Genomic DNA, 21,094 nt, shown 5'->3' on the forward strand with positions numbered 1-21,094 from the left:
GATTCGATACGCTATAAAAGCACTTTAGAACACACTGTAACGTCAGTGGAGTAATAAATTAGTGTACGTGTCGTCTAGTCGTGGTAAAAAACTGGGACACTTTTAAAATGGTACAGAACGATAGCAACCTTGGCAAACATTGAAATTAATTATTGGCCGTTAGTTTTATAGATTTATAGTGATATAAATGGAGATCGAAGACTAGTCTTATAGAGAAACATAAAAACAATGATATAAGGAAATTTATAAATATACTTGAAAGCAACGTATTGGTACAAAGAAATATGAATAATAATGTTTTAAATTTAAGATAATTTGATTTATGTAATTTAATTATAGCTTTAGTTATCCTACCGAGTCGTTGTATTGTGGTATTCTAGCTCTTAATAGCATAGAAATTCAGTCGAATCTCTACGCCATTAAGAGCTTGAATAGAATGAATATTGTTGAAGTCAATTTTAGATCGTAAAACTCTTTCTGAAGATCAAATGTCAATAACTGTATTCTTTTATCTCAGTAAAAAAAAGTATCATTTTCTCACAAGCAGTCACATCAATATAAAAGAGTAAAATAACTGGTTTTATCTATTTTTGCTTTTAAACTAATGCAAAAATCAGTTTTTTATATAAGGTTACGACAAAGTGACCCCACAACACATGATGGTAAGTGGAGTGGGGTCCAATAAAATGTCAACTGACGAGAGATGATTACCCCTCGACAGTCGACACAATTATGCCAGCCCGTTGAAACTCGATTTACACAGGTCAATCCCGGAACGCCACACATTTACGTGGGCCACTGTGGCGGGTTTTAACACCCTGTATACGGTGCTCGCTATCCAAGCGGATATAAAATATATCCAACCACCAGAAAATTGATTTAGATTAAGTACAATATTTAATAGCATTTCTATCCATCGTAATTCGTATCTCACATCAAATTGAGTGTATCTTTACAAAATCATTATAATCAGCGTGTCGTATCAATCAAGGCCTCATCTGAATTGCAACACGCTACGGTATTGTTTAAAACCAATTTGCATATAACAGCTATCGTCTCGAATTAAAATTTCAAAACTTTCAACCCACTAATTGACGCTGTGACTAAGAAAGTGATTTGCAACTTAATAGCCAATGCTCAGGATAGTCATAAACCAAAACCGTTTAAACGAGCTGTAGATCCCGTTGTGTCGTGATTTTAAGATCATTGACTATAATTGACTATGTTACAGTCAAATAACTCATAGTAAAAATTGGATTGAGTGCTTTTGATTTAATCCTGTCCAATTTGTGAAATCTCAAAAATATTCAAGTGTGTTCGAGAAGTTTGCTGTATGGTTGGAACCAGAACCTGCAAATTATTTTCCTTTTCGAAGAACCCAATAATGGTCATAATATACTACTTGTTTCGAAAAAGACTTAAATTGCATCTGGTGAAAGTCACCCCTACTTAATTCATTGTCTTTTTTGGACTCCTGAACTTGCCATCAGCCTCAGTCGATTATCGAAACCAGAATAAAAAATTGCATTGAAGCCTGCAGCCCGTGCCATTTCTTAATAACATCATTTTTTAGATACGCGAAAACGACTTTTTATTAGAAGTGTTTCTGATAATGATCTTTTTAGGACACCAAATGATTCACCATAAATTAAGAGATTATCACTGGCTTTCTCATTTCTTTGACCGTCGATCTCCTTGGAAAGGATGTGAGCATAATAAATGACTGTTATTTGCCAACTCCCAAACCTCATCTATATATCATCCGAAAGTCCGGATGTTTGAACATTTGTTACCCAATGGCATAATGTGAACTGGTTTTGAATGGTAATTCAATGACAGTTTGAATTATATTATGGTGTCTTTTATTCTGGAGCAAAGTTGTTACGAAAGTACCGTATATACTATGTCAGAATATTGGTTGGCAAATTTGGCCTTAAGTAATTCAAACTTCGCTATTAAAATATTGTTATTACGAAGATGGCATAAGTGTATTGATTTCTGAATGGTATTCCGCTAATATAAGAGAAACTGCGGCATGAGATCTAAGCATGGTTATTTTTTTAATAAAGTACCAATCGAATCTACCCATGACAGCCTAAACTGACGTCAGTGAACACTCTGAACACAAAATAAATTACGAATTACAAAAAAGGAACATCCTACACTAACAATTTAAAATACATTAAAAAACAACGCAAATTCTAGAATACTAGTAATGTCTTCATTATATTCGTTGAATACATTTGGTGAATCAAGATATACTAAATATACGGAGACCAGCCGGAAGCCGTCGTCGGAGTTATCTGTGACCTTTACTTATGGCCCCAGTCGGCTGGACACTATTTCGGAGCACCTACTCAGATGTTTGCTTGATATCAACAGAATTAGTGTCTCCACTAAAACTGCGTAGTGTACATATTTGTAAGTCGTCACAGACTTTGTTTTTCACGAGATAAGCGTGCTGGTATTAAAATTCTTTTATCTTTGGAACTTAGTAGTTTTTTTACAGCCAGTTTAGATTTTTTAAATTAGAATGTTATTAAATTTAAATTTAGAATGCTACCAACTTAGCTATCAAATGAAAAGATGGACTTAGTACAACTTATAAATTTCCAAAGGTAGTGAATATAAATTATCTAGAACTTAGGCCTTGCGGAGATGCTATCTAGTGTCGACTGAACAGAATCTGACAGATGCTGTCAGTTTCATAGTAATCTAGTGTCTCCAAGACAAGTTGACACCGTCTACTCTACGTGCTACACACGTTAATAGAGTTAGCAATGATACTGATGATATTAGTATAGATTTGATGCTCTTGCGACTTTACTTTATTAGCATGTTCATATTTGGGATAAATGTATAGTCATTGCTTGTTGGGCCATTGATTTGCTAGTTTGTTACCTTTTCCTAAAGCGGCCATCGAGAGCAATCAATCTTCGCCATATTTGGCTACAAAACAATTTGTATCGCAGGTCGACTAAAGTTTTGTCTCGGAGAATCAATCAAAAAATATATTTTGTTTTTTTTTTAATTTGAAGAGCCTAATGTGACGTTTCGTTTTAAAGTTCTTTTATACACTTTTTTGTATATTTTGTGTTGCATTTGGATAGATGAGTAGGTGTATTAGTTTTTAAACCGACTTCATAAAACGGAGGAGATTCTCAGTCTGCTATATTTTTAATACCAAATTTTACTCCTTTAAATTTTTTTAAACATATTTTGTCATTGCATTTGCAACCTTAACTGGCAACATAATGCGTCTTTTTAGAAAAAAATACGTTTGCATCTGTCAGTTTAATCTCAAGAATTAAGAAACAAAGTATGATAAGCATCGCACACGCAGTAATAAAAGCTTTGTTAATTGCTTTGTAAGACAAATAACATGGATATCATATAACGTACACATCTATGTATAATGTACATGCTTACGAAGGGCATTGTCTTACGTGTTAAAACAGCAAATTATATAAGCATTCTTGACGTATTGACATAAAAGTAACTATAGAATACTCTTCAATTCTCTTGCCTATGAATATTTGTAAATATTGATATCGCTGAATCTCATAAAATGTACATAATGTAATATTAAAAGATAGTTATTAATTAGCCCCATAACCTTTTAATAGTGAATAATGGTTTGCCTATTCTTTAACAGATCTATATGTAAACAACGCTAACGATTTTTGAGACATTTCACATGCTTACACTCCAAACCGTATCTTCTATTTCTTTCGCTGAACTATAAATTTCTAACAAAGAAATGTTAAAATACCGTTGCAACGAACAAATCGACACTTCACAACTATCGCACTAACAACTGTTTGTTCAAATAATACACGGAAATAATACGAACATTTATCGCCTACCCACCAAACGCGGTTCGTAACCGTAACGGCATCTCTTTATTTGGTCGGCTTTTTCGAAATGCATTTAAAACCCAACATAACACCAACAGATAAAAAAAAATAAAAACGTTGTATAATTGTAAAATGTGAGTAGATATTGTAACTTTGACTTTGCGGATGCACAATACCTCAGTCCCCCCGTGACCATGAAGGCTGCAAAGTCTTCGAAACGTCGGGAGAAAAACTAAAATATGAAAAACCGCGATAGAATCCGAAAAGTAGTTTAATTTTAATGTCTAATATTCGCGTAAACATAAGAAATCATTATGTATTTTTCTACAAATGAGAACATCTAGTCCCACATCTGATAACACAACTGCTAATTGCTAGCTGCTAATACTTAGTTTAGACTAGTTATCATCATCATCATCAGCCCATTGCAGTCCACTGTTGGACATAGGCCTCTCCCAAGGTACGCCAGAGTTGAGTTAGTTATATCAGCAATATATAGCGTAATTTTTTTTATTGTATAATTGTTAATAATTCTATATTATGTCAAATGTGGGTTATCTGTTTTTATATACATTTAGATTAGGATTAGTCTTTAATATTCACTTCAAACAATATTAAAAATTAAAGCTTCAATAGTTCTAGGTTTCTTGCCGCAAATCCTGCAAGCGTCATAATTTACAGAAGTCAGCTTTGTGATTTTTTACCCATAAATTGCCTACGGAAATCGACTTCTGCAAATTTTCTTTTTAATCTAAACATCGCATTGATATTAGATACAACATCTAATATCTAAGAACGAGTCGTTATAGTCATTTTAAGATTTTTAATTCCAAAAGCTCACTAGCGACCAAGTCTTTTGTATTGGAGCACAAGGGACTGCACCCCGTTGCTTGGCGACTAGAATAGACATTGTGTCGAATTATACAAAATCCATTTCTAACAAAGCGTTGCAATTCTATTCAGTTAATATCAAGAAACAACAAAGCTATAGTTAACCCTCATATTCCTCTCTTGTGTCTTAACTAGATAAAGGATAGCCATAAGATACCCATAGCTCTGTCCGTACATTGACTGGTAAAAATCGACTTTTATCTCTTATCTATATAACTTTATTGATGCTCCATTGCATTTGGTCATAACGTTATGTTTTAACCCATAGCCTTCATCGATAAATGGGCTATTGAACAGTCAAATAATTTTTCAATTCGAACCAGTAGTAACTGAGATTAGCGCGATCAGACAAACTCTTCGGCTTTATATATAATAGTATAGATTCTAGAAAGGGTAAGCAGAGTTGCAACTACTGTACCAAGTCGGAAACTTTATTAAGTTATAATGTAATAAGGAAAGCCTCTGGGTGTATCAGACACGTTTTTTGGAAACAAAAAAACCGACAATTTCAATTGCACATATTGTAGAGTTTATATTCGTCCCATGATATGAGATAAGACAAGCCTTTCGTCATAACGGACATCAATTCTGATGCCAAAGAAATTAGACGTGTTTTTAGAAACAAAGAACCGACACTTTAAATTACCTCACGTAAGAATTGAATCCAAACATTACAGTTTACAATTCAAATGCATTACTACTACAACAATGAACCGATTTATTGTAATTTGAAAAATACCCTACTATATTTAATTATCGCCTCAGTTCAGCTAGACTAAATTGGAAGTCAGTTCAATTCCTTGATCGCACAACTTATTTAAATCTATGATTATAATTTGACCAATTATTTTAAAATGCATTTGTAGAATAAAATATGAAACAGTTGTTTCTTGCCGTATATTCCCGCTAAAATTATGAAGGTAGTTTAATAACTATACAATTACCTAATGGTAAGTAATACGTATTGGATTTATAAAATACATTTCATTGGTTTAAGACATTATTTCTAAGCTGGTCCCATTCTTTTTGTTACATGGTCGGTGAAACATTGTATTGACTTTAACAGTTATTATTTGTCAGTTGCTATTGTTACATCCGAACACATGTTTCTTCACGGTTTGTTAAGAATTCGTTAAAGATCATGCGAACTGTCCCTAACTTTGCATCTTAGACGCGATGTTGGAAAATACGCCTTAAGTACTTATTTTTATGGATATTGGAAATATAATATATAAATCTCACATAACACGAGAAAATGCGTATAAACTTTATGCTTGTGTTTTTAAGAGGTAAACAGAGGTGGTAGTACTCGTTACTAAGCTTCGACGAGGCTATGTATCTTCACCCATAATTTCCATGAACATTATTTTTTTTTTTATAATGAACTGGGTCCGTCACATTCAATTATTTCTATAACTGCTGTGAGGATCTTTCGCCTCCCAATGAACAACATAATCAATTGTGACCTGGAATCGAACCTACAAACCTACCAATCCCCAGTACTATTCCGCTGAGCGAACTTGAATCAATTTGAGACCAACTGCATAATGAAATAACTATGTAGGTACTTACCTTATAGACGAAATAAATTTTAAATTAATTTAGCAATAGTTCTGAGAAATAGATCCTATGTAAAAAATTGAAATCCAAAACAGGATATTCTGTGATGATTAAGTACCTACTAACAGTAATCCACTTTAGCAATAGGAAATAAATACTTATTGATAGTTATTCCTATTTGGATTTTATCCCTGCATACTTCCCATGGGCTCATTGTCCTAATACCAGAGTGCTTGTAAGTACTGCATGGGAACCGAGGTTATGGGTTCGAATTCAGAAGAGTCGACTTACAAACCAAAACCTCCTCGATAAACCCGAAAATTTGTTTCATTGCGATGTCTAACATTCACATAAACTTAAAAAATCACTATAAAAAAGGTTAGTAATTTTTTATTTCAATAAAATTTCCTAATGATTTTTTTCTTAAACCAATTTTAAAACCCTGAAGTCATTCAGTATACGTATAAAATATTATAATTATAATTATTGTAGTTTATATGATCTTACTGTAACTGTACACAATTTTATATGATCTCACCTACTGTAACTACAACTTTTACGAACACATACTTAGATCAAAGTAATTAAAATAGTGCGTGGGTCTCGTAAGCCCGCAGGTAGAACATCGTAAACTGGCACCAACGCCTCTGAACCATCGTAAAACTTACCCTCTCTCGATTTGGTACGATCGAAAATGGATGGACAAAAAGAAATCGCAAAAACAACATCGGCCGCGTTACGAAACAAAACATGAAACTTTTTACTTACCATAAACGTTATGTGGGTGAGTTGATATTCACTTCGGAACGATGAATAAAACCCATTCTCAAACACTTAAAACAGTTTATAACATTGTTTAATTCATCACTTTTGTCCTCTCGCTGTAACTTGTTCCGATCACTGTTTATTATTATTTGTTGACACAAAACGAGGTTGTTGCCGTCTCTAACATCTGGACTTCACTTGACATAAATTTCACTCAATGTTTAACATCCGAACTCACTGAAGCACCAAACTTGACTGTCTTTAAAAACGCGTAAATAATTTAATAACAAAGTTTCAAACACTTGCAGGTAAACGGTGGCCAAAGAAACAAGTGGCCGTACGAAAAAAACAAAAGTTCTATGCAGCGCACACAACCTCCACAATCAATGCGACGCAACAGTGTGAGTGAATGGTTATGAGAACGAAGAAACCCGCACGCATGCGCTCTCTATCTAGATAAACGTTGCCACCCTCGATATGAAAGGTTACGTAAATAATAAATAAATACACGTAGGTTAGTTGCTTACTATATTTCCGTTGTGGCGGGCGCGAAAGCATTAGTTTATATTTTATGGACGTGAAATATTTATTTTTAACGTTTCTTACAGATCAGTCATCGGATATAATTAGGTACCTAAACATTAAAGTTTCCACATATACTTACTTATTGTTTTAAATAATCGTATAAAGTTGTAACAAAATAAAAAAAAAAACACTTTTTAATAACTTAATACTATTCTACCCACATGTTCCTACAAACTTTATGGTTTTCCTGGTGAGACGTTGGTTGTACAAAGTAATAAACATTAAGAGCAGTACCTACCTACTAAGTACGCCCATTTTATATACTAGGTAGAGTCAATAGTAGAGGAAGTAGAACACAGGCTTAGATACTGACCAACATTCTTAATAAGGGGAAAACCGTGAACATAAAAAACAGTAAGTAAATAATCCCCGCGATACGAAATTCCAGAAAATTTAATTTGTTGTGCACTATTCAGCTTTTATATGTAATCCGCGAAAACCAATGTGAGTCTCATGAGGGCGCCCCTTTGTCAACCATAATTTTTATATATATTTAAACCATATTACTGGTCTTCCAATCAGGTAAGAATTAAAAATTTTCTGAACACATGTTAGCGACCCAAATAAGTATTTCCATAAAGTGGTTAAAATACCTGCTTGTTTCAAGAATTAATACAGGCTGACAACACCGGGCTCCAGTATCGTTCCCCGCCAAGACGCTAGCCTGCGTACGTACACGGAAACGCACACACGCACGGAGTCTCCGCACTGTGATTGGCCAAGAAGTTGTCGAACGTTTGCCTCCGCCCGCGCACCAACGTCCTTGCGGTCGCGGGCCACCGACCGCTGCGCTTGATGCTATGGTTCACTTAAGTACAAACTTACAGCCCAAGTTTAACTTACTCACTTACGACTTGCAACTAAAATACGGAACCGAATGAAATTCAAATTTAGAATTTACTAATATTTTTTCTTTGTTACTCCTATTCAACCAGTATTATATTATGATAATAATATTGTCTAAACCGGAACTGGCAGTACAGGTACCTGCTAAAAAGGATTATTATTATCTTTTTATTGCTTTTTAACTTTTGTACAAGTGGCGATATAGTTATCTATGAATGTATTAACCCTACTTAGAGTATTTTAAATGAATGTATCATCAAATTGATAAGAAAAAAAATATAAAAAATGTATTTACAGTAGATAGAGAAAAAAGTTAATATAATTAATTTCCATGTTTAAATCATTACTATTATTATTTTGTATTTAACATTTCGATCAACTAACGTAATGTCATATAATTAATTCAATACCTTTTAAAAAGCTGTATTTATTACATTAAAAGCAAATTACACTAATTTTTTTTTGCCTTTTTGATTGGCCGTCTTTCGCAATTCCCACGAACTATAAACCGACGTATAAAATAAAAACTATACAATAAATCGTAGTCATAGCGTAACATTTTAATATTACAATATCATAAATATTTTCTATATTATTATGATAATTTTAATCAAACTGTTGAACCGGAATTTTAATGCCGGCGCTACAGTTCAACACGAGACGTGGGTGGCGATGGCGGCCATGTCATTTGTAATGTAAAACAGTGCTGGGCATAATCTTTCGCGCAATATTATCTACATGCAAAGAAACACGTGTGTACACCTCAGAGAGGGAATTTGGGGGGAGTGGGTCTCGGCCCCCCTTTTCAAAATCCAATCATAAAACTACTAGCCACCAGTCTCACAGTAATATTAGCTGCAGTAAGAAATATTGACTTGTCAGGTTACCTCATAAAAAAATATGTTTGTTCTTTAATAATTAACTACACTAAAGCATCAGAAAAATGAAAATCTAGTCCAAAAACTAACATATGATTGTTCATTACTAATAAACCATTATAATCCACCAGATAAATAAAATTTCAGTCCAGAAAACCAACTTACAAGATTGAACAACTTAGTGGTTTCAACACAGAAAATTCCATGAGACTGAAGGCGCTATTACCATGTAATAACACCGTATTTTATTGATATTACCTCTTAACATCTGATTGCGGGCCTGACAGTAATAGTTTCGCTCAACGCTGAATAATTTCTCTTAACTTCCTTGTAAGCGAAGAGACCACATGCGAAGGACCTAAACGCTGGTCACGTCTGCAAAACATATGGCGAAATAAAATGTACATATATAAGTATGCAATATGAATTATAATAGTAAATACTAGTGTCGCAAATAACGATTTTCTATCATCATGTTATAACGTAATGGAAGTTTTAATAACTGCTTCTTAACAAAGTAAGTTTAGGTTACTTCTATGAAAATATTGGTTGAATTTCTTTCGGGTCTGCAAGATTGTTGTCGAGTTACTAAGTGTGTTGTAAAGAAATTAAGCATGTGGTTATTTTAAGTCAAAGAATGTCAAAACGACTCTGTATAATTCGTTTTCAACCTTAATTTCATACACCTACCATGATTATCTCTGCACCACCTTAAGATTGACTGGTAGAGAATGCCTATGGCATTAAGTATGAAGTGCTACATAAATAGAATAAATAAATAAAATAATTCGATCATATCGCCAAAGTACGTTTTAAAATCCATCACAATTGAAATTAAGATGCCTTTATCTAACACTAACCTTAATAATTAGTCAGGCGCAAACACGCCCACACGACGAGTCGGCTAGTTCGAAGAAGTCGCTACTTGATCTCTGCATTACATGTTTGGACCACTAAGAGCCTCTTTAACGATGTTTAAATAAACGCTAATTGTCGGATATAAACTGCGGCCAAATGCAAAAGTCAAGGTCCCAAATAAATGGTCAACAAATATGTAAATTCAACGTCAGCTGTCTAATACCTTAATTATCGGATAACTTTTACTTGAACATTGTGGAATAGGCCCTTAACGAATTGTCAAACGCAGTCAAAAGTCCCTCTGTGTCCACTTTCGAGATAAAAGACACTCATCACAGAGATGCTACTAAGGCACCCACTTTTCACCGTGTATGTTACGTCCCATGATGAGACAACGGCTGAAGCTACCGCCACTTCGGGCACAAATTCCAGACTCCGGGCTAATACTGAGAAGAGCAACCGAATACCCCTCAGCCCGACCCAAATTTGAACCCGAGACCTTATAGCGGAAACCGTACCGGGCGATACAACTTCGCCACCGAGGCAATCAACAATAAACAGTATCCTACACGTTATGAGACGACTCGATCTATCCATATACAAAATTTCATCTAAATCCATTTAGCAGTTTTTGTCTTTTCTTTTTACAAATAAATCAAAAACTGTCGCATCTGTATTATTAATAAGATATACTTTATACATCCAAAACACAACTAATATTTTCGTTTTTAACCTTGCCAGGAATAATAATTCCAAGTCGTCTTATTTTTCATCCAATTCCAAAACTGAATATGGATGTTTCTAAGAAATCGCCCGCTAACATCTTGGCGGCGCGGCTGCCGAAAAGCAAAACATTGTAAAAGGCGATAACAACCTTATATCATACGATCAAAGTTGCTATTATACTGCATAACTACAGTGGACGCTTGCACTTTCCTTGTTATAAAAAAAAACTAAAATTGTTTACCAGCGTTTAAGTACGCAACTATATACTGAATTATTTTTTTAAAGACAAAAATAATGTTGCAGTAAGTATAAGCTTCCTAGAGTAACAATACATTGAGTATTTGTGTTCCCTATGAAAAGGAAACACTTTTACAACCTTTTAATTCTTATTGTCTTTTTACTATAAAATGGCTGAATATGTTACGTCGCCTATTTGAATGTCTACGTTATTCCTCCTACATAAAATCCAATTTAGCATAAAATTAAATATTATTTTACCACAAATGTCAATATATTCAATACATTTTCAATTTAAGACCATATTTTATACTCCAAAAAGGTCAAATACAAAAAGCACCAACCTACATAGTAAACATCCTTTTTTACAGTGCCCACGCGTAAATAACTGCAGATATGTAAATGTTTATAAGTTTAGCCTCGTATTCCTTAGTCTAAATGTTAATTTATTACAACATATATTATAATTATACAATACACCTGCTTATGTCTGTCGCGACGTCTCTAGCTTACAACACAAAACAAGTTTAAAAGCAGAGACATACCCATTAACAACAAATAATATTGATTTGAGATAAGACTGAGGTTTTTTCATCCTATTGAATTGAGAGCTAATTGCTCGCTTCCTGGAAAACAGCCCATAAACAGTAGCAACAATATAGAATTCATATTTTGCTTGTTTATTTTTAAGATCGATACTTTTGATTTATGTTGAACCCCAGACCATAGCCTTAATAGATCGCCGTACGCATTAGAGTAAAAAAAAAAGTTTAATCACCTTTTCATGTATATAATTACATACTTACATTGACAGGAAGTTTGCCGGCCTATGCTATAAAAAACTTATTAAAATTCCATATTAAAAATGTTGATTATTTATTTAACATGCATCTAATTAGTCATAAATGTACTTCAAGATTGTCCACTCGAAGACATTCGACAAAATAACGGTGAACAATGACATCGTGAGAAAGCTCACTTGCCATACGTATAATATGGTCTAATATATTCATATCCAAAAACATTTCCCGGCCCAAATATGGGTAAATGTGTACATTACCTACTTCTGTTTAAATAACGGGTTTTGATAAATACAATGACTTTAATTTATATATTGTTTAAATAGTAAAAATAGTATTTTGAATTAAAATCTGACACCAGAAAAGTATAGTATTATCTCGGATGGGCTGCTTTCGACAACAATACAAGAATTAATAGTTTTACCAAGCCACTTTGTACTTCAGTTTACAATCAGAACTACCCACTTTTTTAAGAATGTTTTAGAAAGGATTTAGCTTTTGTTTTACAACAGGCCGCCTCGCTATATAAATACTTTTCAAGATTCCATTTCAGCCAAATCGTGTAAGAAAATCCCACAAATTGCTGTCCTGTTTGAAAATCGAACATCCCAATTTGCAGCCCATACACACTACCACCAAGAAGGCAATATTTAAATAAATTAAAACGGTTATTCTAATTTGATAAGAAGTAGGTCTTCTCTTATCAATGTGAGATCAAGGCGAGGTCGTCAAAATAAGATTATTAAAATAATACGGAATTTATTATTTAATTAAATACACTGGTAATTATTCGCTAATCTATTGGACTTACGTCCAACGCACACGTAAACAGAAAAATGAAAAACTAAAGCAATCTTTCGCCATTGGAACACTACATTGCATACATTTCTAATTGCCCCCCCAAATTGTTATTTATCTTAGAAATTTCAATTAAAATTATATTTTATACTTACACATCATTTAGTTATACCTCACCATTTACCAAATTTAAAAATACTAAAAAGAAAAAGCAATATCGAATCTTTACTATCGCTTCGGCTATCAAGTGCAAATCCCTTTAAAACCCCGGTGACAAATCAACGCCAGCAAGTCTGCCGGGCATTACGCAAAATAAACGATAACTCTATCTTATCACTGATTAGATTAATGCAAGGCTTACTGGATAAATATACACCTAGTATCCATATCTCATACCTGCATTACTAAAAGTCGCTGATTAATAATTATAAAAAAATATGGGTCAGTGTGTTTATAACGTGTAATCCTACATTAATTCTACGTTGACGAAATGGCTACAAATAAACAGCTATGTTTATAATCAACGACTATTCTTGCGAAATTTTATCCCTTTAGTGACAGTCCATGCATACTTCCGAAATTCAACACAGCGTCTATATTTTAACACTACAATGTTTACATACGGTCTAAAATGAACCTATTTTTCGATCGTAACCCTAGAATCGATATTATACGTTCAACCCTTAAAAATAAACGGAACGACAGTGTAACTTAATTTGGCAAAGGAAGCAACATGAAGCCAAAAAATGAAGCCATGTTTGTTTTTATTCGTGTTGTTTTTAACTCGCTTCCTGTCACTTTCCTAAATCTCTCAACGCCAGATCGATCATGCTGTGAAGGGCACGGTTCCACATCATCTCACAGATAAGATACGTGATACTGATTTGTGACGCTTGGCGTGCGACCTTGGTCATGATTTTTTTAAGTAATTGTCGGATTGTTTTTGTTATATTTTTTAGTTGAAACGGAAACTTTGGTATTAATCATTAATTTAGATTTGATCTATCGGCTTTATTTGAATTTGCTTTTCGTTTTTTATACGTTTGTTATGAAATTAACGTGTTGAAGTTTACGTTGGCTTGATGTTGATTTTAGATCAAGTATATTCTTGATTAGAATCAAAGCTAATGTCAATTTTACTTATACTCTATCTCGGGACACAGCTAGAAAATTGTCATACGTGAATATATTGATTCTATTATTTTATAGGTATTAATTACATTCACCTTTTCTGGGATATAACTTACAAAGTAGCGTTGAAGACTCAAATATTATTATGACAACAAACTGGACACAAAACATTCTCTTACGCGTATAAAACATGCCTGTGTTTTGTGGTCTCTCATGACAGGAAATCTCAAATTAGCAATTGAAGGTAACTAAACTAAATTATTTCTATTATCGAGTTCGAAAAATGTTTACCTACAAATCTGTTAAATGCTCTCATGCAGTCCGAGACTTGCAAATCCGGTTCCAGAATTAGAAAACCTTACGCATTAGTAAGATGTAAATATGCTGATGGCTTAATTAATAAAGCACTTACATCGCTTAATGTTAAAAGATTTGCGAAACAGATTTTCATGTAAACGGAATGCGGCTTCGCTGGACAAAATTGTCTAATGAGTTGTGCAGCGCCACAAATTTAATTATAACGGGACCTGCTGACGTGGGTTGGTGCATAACCTGTAAAGGTAGGCGCACATCAAAACGATGAGCCGCGACGCGACGCGTGCATTGGATCAGTTCTGGATTTGTAAAAAAGGCCGTATATGCCACGGCCTATGGGCGCCAGCTTCTTAGGGGCGGCAGATTTCAGAGGACGCTCACTTGAAATAATTATTCATTGGTTTATTTAACTTTAATGCATTTCATGATACCAAGAAATGGAAAATTATGAAGTATTTTAGAAACCTACATCCATACCTGTACATATATACATACATAAACCTATCTACGTGGCGTGGCGGAAATAAAGTAGCCTACACTCTTAAAAATATAAATCCAGCACTGCATTGGATAGTGCGATTTACGAATCTTGATACACCAAGACTTGAATCTCACGTACAATTTAACTAATACAGAATATTGCCAGGTCATACGATACGTCTGTGTGTGCTAAACCTAATCCACATATTTCACCTTACGAAATATGACAGTTCTTGTTAATTATTTCGTGACTTTATCGGAGTATGCCGAACGAAATACCATTTAATAACTTTGCTTTTTTAACTAAAGCCGTAATTTGGTGGAATCAACCCTGTTATCTTCTAAGCTGTAATCTATAAAATTCTACCGTTTAGTCAGAAAATATCCTAATGTAACCATTTTTTTTAACGCAAAACTTACAGCCCTAACAATATTTACTGAAATATGATAATAATTCTAATAACATGCAGTATAAATACTAATATGTATGTTAAATCTTTATACAGCTTTAACTGTAGTTAGACAAAGCATATCGCATCATAAGTCATGAATACAAATTACTGACGTGACATGAAAGAAATTCCTTCACGATAACAATATGATACTTCTATTACTGAATAAATAATTACCTTTAGAACTAATACTTAAGAGGAGTGCATACACACAGTTAATCTGTTTACGATTCTATAATGTTTGTTATGAAGTGATGCATCGCTCATGACGCCTGAGAGATTTATTATATTACTAGCTTCCGCCTGCAGCATCGCCCGCGTGGATTTCGGACTTCAAAAATGGAGGAGGTGCTCAATTTGTCGGGATGTTTTTTTAATGTATGGTGGTATGCAGATGGTCCGATTGTCCAGTCAGGGTCTGATGATGTGATCCTGGTGAAATCGAAGGAAGCATATAGCATGATTCAGTATTTACGCGTGATGGCTTATTATTAGCGTATTTCATGTATAACTTTGGTGTTTCTATACCGATTTCTATGATTCTTTTTTATGGAATATTTAATAATGTTAACTTTTTTAATTAGGGATGACTGAGAGTGTTATAAACGTAAGAGTAGACAAATATAATGAGAAACCTTCGAACTGCTAAGCTATCGGGAGTTACACGTGTTATTGTGAGTCAACCATAAAAGATAGACATATGCTGTCGTGGGATATTTTTTATATAATTTTAAGGAGAACATTTCCGTCATACATATTTTCTGTGTAGCTTTAACCATTAAGGTTGCACACGCGACGGAAGCTTAAAAAATGGAGTAACTTCTCCCGTTTTCCCAACATTTCCCTTCACTGCTCTGCTCCTATTAATTGTAGCGTGATGAAAAGTATACTATAACCAGCTCAGGAGTATGAAAAATAATTGTACCAAGTTTCGTTAAAATCCGTCGAGTAGTTTTTGTTTCTATAACGGTTATACAGACAGACAGACAGACAAAAATTTTACTAATTGCATTTTTGGCATCAGTATCGATCCCTAATCACCCCCTGATAGTTATTTTGGAAATATATTTCATGTACAGAATTGACCTCTCTACAGATTTATTATAAGTATAGATGAACCTAATTTTATTTTTCTGAAAAGGATTTTATGTTACGCCTGAGAGATTTATTATATTATGAAATGAAACTACTATTTTATGCCTGAAACAGTTTTTATGTCATGCATTTATAAAGAAATTATGTTTTTATTTTACCTAATGGTCATTTCTAAATATTAACTCAATAATCATTTTATCTATTCATATGACATGCTAAATGTCCGTCCTCTACATCACCCGAAGGTTGACTGTGAGAGAATTCCCATGGCATTAAGTCCGCCTGTATACCATGTATACAAAGTGTAAATAAATAAATCGATGTCAAATCTCTATCTTTCTTCTTTCGGATCTAAAATATATCAGACGTCATCTCAACAGCGCTAAACCTTTAAACAATCTAGCAATATATTAATCAAACTCAAAATACCACTCAAAAACAAAATATATTCATCTAGACAAACCTAAAGTCGCAAAACGAGTTTAAAAACAGGTCATTCATAATAAAAGTTTGCACGTGACAATACAGATAAACGTATGTAACAGTACCCCGCACTGATAATAATGCAGACTGCTTGGCGTTCAAAACGTTGTTACGCGAATTCCGTTGGTCATGTTTTGTTGACGGCATAAAACAATTTACAAAATAAAGAGTTTTATAAATAAACTTAATTTATCATTGACAATAATTAACGGCAAGTATAGGAACGTATTTTAAATACGCATAGTTTTTGTTAATTGCGGTTTTGAGATTTGAGATCGCGTAACATTTGACGGAAATCAAAATTTGTTGTTCATGTCAATCATGTATAAGTAGAATATATTTAAAATAATTTTCCGTTGATAAGAATTTTAAAGGTACATCGTAATAAATTTTAATTCACAGAAAAATTGTTACGGGCAAAAGTTTTGCATTATTTTTGAGAATCAACGCTACAATAACATGGTCACTTTAGGCAGCGACCAACTTTCTACATAACCCAACCTCTTATAATCCATGCAGCAGGAAATATATTTCATACGCGCTTATTCGAAACTGACATACTTACAGCAAAAGATATTACGGATTTCAAATAATTTTATGTTCTTTTTTATTGTATTTCCGATATCACGTTTGACAATATCTTCATCATGACAACCAACATGTGCATGATATCATTTCTGAAGTTATATTCAATTTCCATGTCCTTATTTCCGTGGGATCACTTACCTTCGAAAATTGCTCACATTACTGTATCGTTTACGTACTTTATTGGGCCCAATATTTTCTGAATTTTATGCAGCTCACCCACTAAACAAGGCCTTCCTTAAAAATAATTTTGGCAATATTCGAAGCAGTAGCCCAGCTACCTACTTGAGGCTAATAATGTTATCAGTCAAACGAGCAAAATATATTTTCGGGTGTGTGTTTAAAGTGTGTTGAAGTATTTTCAGAATAATAATTTTCGGTAGGTAATGCAATAATGGCTTGGCTATACTTCTGGTATTGTAAAGTCCATGGGCGGATGCTGCTTACCATCAGGCGGACCGCTTGCTCGTTTGCCTACTAAGGCAATAAAAAAAAAACAGTCTTTCTGATTGTTGATTATCAAATTAATTTAGATGTATTTTATGTTGTTATACCCACACAATTACTCACGCCCTTTATCTCGAAGGTAGGCAGAGGCTCAACTGGAGTACCCACATTTCACCGTGCGTATTTCATCCGATGATGTTATAGGGGCCTGTTAAAAAAATAAATCAATCATAAAAGCTGGTAATCCTTGTGATAGGAAGCGAGCGTATTTAAAAATTAAATCCATAATAAAAATTAAACATCCTATTTCTACTTGTATCAACTTAATTTCAAAACCATACGATAACTGAAATCATACATTTTGTTATAACACAAAAACAGTCGTACATAATTACGAAGCAATTAAAGGAGCCTACTTTACAAGTTCGCTATTGCATCTGTACGTCAGCTCACAAAGCAAAGGCAGGTGAGGTCATTGTGTACACTCCTGCACCAAGTACTCTAGATATGCTTTTATTGGCCTGATAACAATCTGGACTCGAAAATGAGCCAACACTAATTAAGGACGTAAAATTGTTTTTATTCGTGATCATGAATTCGTGTTTACACAATGGTTAATGCTTTTCTTATTGTGTAACCTGGTTTAGACAATATCTAATATTGAGATACTGCTTCGGTGGCATAGTTGTGTCGTACGACTGCCATGCTGTGGTCTCGTGTTCGATATCGGTGTTTGGCCATGATATTGAGTTTTTCTACTCAGTATACCCAGAGTCTGGAATTTGTGGTCGATTTGGCGATAGGCTTACGCCCTATCACATTATGAGACGGAATACATACGACGGAAAATGAATGCGCCATTTGCGCCTCTGCCTACCCCTTCGAGGATAACTAAGGCGTGCGTGTGATACCCCTTTGCCTTCTTTTACTGCCAAGTTTTGAACCCCTTTAAAAGACTGATCTGTCTTTATGCGACTCAATGCCTTTTAAACAATGTTTAAGTAAATTTTACCGGCCAGTTAATACATAAGGCAGTTATTGAATAATTGATAATGTAGTCATGCACTTTTTGTTTCTCATTTATTTAGGAAGCTCCTATGTATGTGGTCGCTGTATAATTCGACGGTTAGCGTATACTCGAACCTTTTGAAACAGCTTAATATCTACTGCGTGAAGATGACGAGCGCAGCATAATTCCTATCAATAGATATCTCAACAAAATTCTGTGTCGTGTTACTGTAATTTTAGATCAGCTGTTCAAGCATTATGTCCGGTTTCTCATCCAGCTTTATTAATAAAACTACTAAGCTATCTTTAAATAAATAATTATTGCGTATTTACAAAAAATTAAAAAAATAAATCACACTGTCATATGACATTAAACGTACGATAAACAAAATTGTAATTATTGTGTTAAATTTATTACCGAGTATCCAATATAAATTTCCCCTTGCAGAATATAATAACTATAATTCACTAATGACATGAGTACATGACAAATCGGATTAACAATATTTTGCTGATTTCCTGTAAATTGAGTATAAATTGACTTGAATTGACAGATGGCGAGGAGCTCCTCTTTCGCACCGGTTGGGAAAAGCTAATTGTACTGTTGTAGTAGTTTAATCTGTCCCTAGCCTGGACTACAGGTATATACCTTGTACCTTCTGCTCCTATTTATAATGTTAACTCTACCTAGCTTATGCCCGCGGCTTCGCACGCGTAGAAGAATACCACTATATATTTTTCCGGGATAGAAAAAGGCCAATGTCCTTCCCAGGGTCTCGGACTATCTTCATACCATATTTCATTGTAATCTGTTGGGAACTTTTTAAGTTAATCGCGTTCAAACATGCAGACAGATGCAGCGAGAACTTTGTTTCAATATATATTTAGAACTTTTTAAGAACAATTCCGTCATACATGATTGTTGCGTTACTTTAACCGTTTACGCCGAGCACACAACGGAATATCTCAAAAGGAATAAATTTTCCCCGTTTTTCCAAACATTTTTCATTAATGCTTCGCTCCAATTGGCCATAGCGCTATATTATATAGGCTTCCTTCATGTTATACTCCTGTATCTCTCAAAAGTATATAAAGCCGTTGGTCGTGCATCTTATCTCTTTCTGGTCATGTCGGATTGTCGTTTCACCGGACTATGGGAGTGAAATAATGGGAGTGAACAGAGAATTCACCTGTCTGTTGCGCACATACTTGTGCACTATAATGTTTCCTGGGTACCTGGCTGATCTCTGTTGAGTTAGGCGGCCGTGGCCAAAGAGAGAAGGATTCATATTGACATATGAATCCCAATGAATATATAATTAATATCAATATACTACTTACTACAGTTTCTGAAAGATGTAAATCAAGCTTTACCAAGATTAAAAGCTCCTATCAATCAATACTGCATGGCATTATATTTCCTATTCAATAATCTTCTAGATTTATTACAAGAAACTAGTATCATTTATTTTATGTCAAATGGCATTTGAATTGGTTTTGCAAATCATTTTATAGTTGTCCCCTTTTTAGAAATTTATAATAATTCTAAAAATAGCCTTTTGTATTAGTAGATTTTAAATTTGAATTATAGTTATTTTTGAGTCTGGAACTTGTGTACGATATGGCAATAGGCTCACCATATCATATGGTGGTATGCGGAATACACTTGGCGAACAGTGGGTGACATAGTTGCAAATACCTTTAAATACCCGCATGATTTAATGATAAATGCTTCAACAAAATCAGCAATTGTCTTTCTTATTGGTGTAGTACTTCTTAACAATTTGACAGCGTCTGCGCCAAGCCTTAAAAGGTAGTTACTGCCTCGAAAATCTCTAGGCTGTCATTTATTTTACACAGATGTTTGTTCCGGGTCTTGTTATGTGTTGAGTTCTTCATGCCACCCACGACATAATTGGACGATAGTGTGGGAGTAAACACATGGCATTGCCTATCAAAATATTACGTGATATTTTAACAGAAGCTATCAATAATACAAGCTGTAATAGCCTAGTTGACTGAAGAATGGACTGTCGAGACAAATGTCCGCAGGTTCATAACCAAGGTCACACATCCCTGACTTTTCTAAAGTTATGTGTATATTCTTTGTGAATTATCGCTTACTTTTATGATGAAGAAAAAAGATCTTGAGGAAACCTGCATACCAGAGAAATAATCTATAGTCATTTTGATGGTATATGAAGTCTACCAATCCGCACTAGCACCGCACCATCGTAGTGGACTAAGGCCTAATCCCTCTCAGTAGTAAAGGCCCGTGTCTAGCAGTGGGACAGTAT

The 21,094-nt window shown here is 34.1% G+C and overlaps 1 protein-coding gene across 2 annotated transcripts in view; it reads right to left on the reverse strand.

Moving 5' to 3' along the window:
- LOC115442185 (semaphorin-5A) overlaps positions 1-7,518 on the reverse strand; it is a 52,879-nt gene extending 45,361 nt beyond the window's left edge. The window contains exon 1 of one of the 2 annotated variants that reach the window (XM_037446642.1): positions 7,077-7,518. The gene's annotated coding sequence lies outside the window, so the exon portion shown is untranslated. The remainder of the gene's footprint in view (positions 1-7,076) is intronic. The other variant, XM_037446648.1, reaches the window with a different exon arrangement.
- Between the last annotated feature and the right edge of the window lie 13,576 nt (positions 7,519-21,094).

Source organism: Manduca sexta, chromosome 6, assembly GCF_014839805.1.
Source record: "Manduca sexta isolate Smith_Timp_Sample1 chromosome 6, JHU_Msex_v1.0, whole genome shotgun sequence".
Lineage (NCBI taxonomy): Eukaryota > Metazoa > Arthropoda > Insecta > Lepidoptera > Sphingidae > Manduca > Manduca sexta.